This window comes from Ammodytes marinus (assembly GCF_949987685.1).
Source record: "Ammodytes marinus genome assembly, chromosome: 6".
NCBI classification, from domain to species: Eukaryota; Metazoa; Chordata; class Actinopteri; order Uranoscopiformes; family Ammodytidae; genus Ammodytes; species Ammodytes marinus.
Genome location: NC_137235.1, coordinates 24685666 through 24687997, shown reverse-complemented (window position 1 = coordinate 24687997; position 2332 = coordinate 24685666).

Sequence of the window (2332 nt, the reverse complement as noted above, 5' to 3'; positions counted from 1 at the left end):
TTGAGATAGCACAATGAACATAGTATGTTTGTGTTCAATTCAACACATGCAGGACGGCTTTGTCTTTTTGACTTTGTCTTAATTTTAAGGCCTGATTGCGCGACAGTGACGTGCATGCAACGTCGAAGCCGTGATAGTAAACATCAAAGATGGCTGTGGATATGTTGTGTGAGTTTGAGACTGCTTTGGCCTCGACCCTTTATGATTTGGAAGACGGCACTCAAATCTTGCATTAGCAAGTAAGTGGAATGTTCTGTTTTGCTGACCGACCACGGCAAAAGTTTAATTTAACAGTTTAACAGCTGTTCGCTAAACGAACGGGGCGTAATACGTCACCTTGTGCATCGCTCTGATTGGTTGTAGTGCTATCCAACTGCGTGCAGTGGCATTTGAAATGCACGAGTAGGAGCCGCCCCTTGAGTTGGAAATTACTATTGATCGTGGCCAGACCCTCTATCGTTCAAGATATCAGGGTCTGGATTTCCAGGCTAGCAAATACTGGCTTACTGGAACACTTGAATACAACATAGCCATTGTTGCTAATTATTAACACCTGTGAAAAATCAAATGTTTGCTGTTGAAAGGAGCCATTGTCTTTGCTTATTTGCAGTGATTTTTTCAGACCTTGGCAAATGGCCAGGTGAGTACAAAGATATTCCATCTGATAAGAATTATGACCCAGAAGATCACTGTTTAATAAAGCAGTGTCATCATTTAAGATGTTGCACATTTCTTGGGTTCGTCTGAGGGCCATTATGAAGATTTTTCAGAGCAGCTGGCCACTGTTTTAAATTTTGACAGATGCTTGGTGTACCCAAAGCACATTTGAAAGAAAGAAGAGGTAGTTGTACATTGGAACCACAAGGTATCCGAAAAAACAGCATTTTGTTCAGCTCTATTCCCCTTTTTCAGGGTCCTGCCCATGTCTCAAAAGTTTTGGATGTTTCCTCTCCCCTAGGTACCATCTTCTGGTGATGTCATTTTCTTCAAATATCACACCATGATTCACGTGTTGTTTGTGTGGATAACCTGCAGCGTTGCTTGAATATGTTTTTCCCATGTTCCCATGCTTTTACTATATTTGTAAAATTCCGACAGTAAACATAAACAAGACAACAACAAATGAACATCTTGAGGGTGTATTTTTTTGCATATGTGTGTTTGTTGGAGAACATTTGAACAGCAGTGACTCTTAATGAGAAGACTGCATTGCATTTCCATTAGTAATCGTTGAAATTCAGAGTTATTAGTGAAAGTGAGAAAAGGGAATCACCTCTTTGGCCTTGTTGCGACTCCTCATGTTCTCAGCGATGTACTTGACGCTCTCGATGGCCTGTTTGATCTCGGGTGACATCACAGAAAAGGCCACCACTGTGTTGACGCTCTGTGAACTCAGCTGGCGCGCCATCTTCCCCAAGTCCGGTGTTTCCGGGGCCTCATTGCCATGTTGGCAGGGGCAGGGGCATTTTTTATTGCAGCCCTCCATTGACGAGAGCCTACCGTCCCCAAACTCCAGACAGTTCAGGGAACCTCCTCCGACCTGCTTGGATCACAACCAAAGTTCAGAGTAAGTAAAGACATGTTTTATGGTAAGAAATTTAGATAAAATAAGTTGGATCTTGGAATCTTGGCTGTACAACTTTAACAAGGTGAATTCAAGTTTAGACTTGTTTCTTTTCAGTGTTTTGGGCAGTACAACTTTAATAAGTGCCTCCTTAGGTTCTCTCAAGGGTTTACAACATTGAAACGTGGAAGAAGCATGTCAGATAACCAAGTTAAGAAATGGTTAGAAACTGTGTGTTTGTTGGAGGATGCAATCCAAACTTTGAGTCCCTGAAGGGGTCAAACTTTTTATATGTTTTGAACATTACTTTAGGAAACAGTTGAGTAACTTCCACTACCCACTCGTCCATGCTATTACTGTCTGAGTTCAACAGCAGAAATACGATTGGATTGATTACATTTTTGATAGTACATGAAGTTTGTTTTTCAGAGCTGCACTGAGGAATTTCAGAGAATGGACAGAAATCATTCAGCATTGAATTGCATTAAGAAACAGATGCTGTATTGCTAAAATATTTATGTCAAAACTAAAATATGGCTTAGCAGTGAAAACCATGGTTGCTCAGGGCTATAATTCACGTTTGATCTTGGTTGTTAGTGGCCTTCCAATGTGCAACCCATATGATAACAGACGTCTTTGATGTAACCTGAACTCATGTTAAAAGGAAGTCATGTTTCATGCATCAAACACTTCTTGATCAGGGTCTGACCTGATAACTGCTAGTACCTTCTTAAATGTCCCACCTTTACGTGAGGCAAATCTCGTACC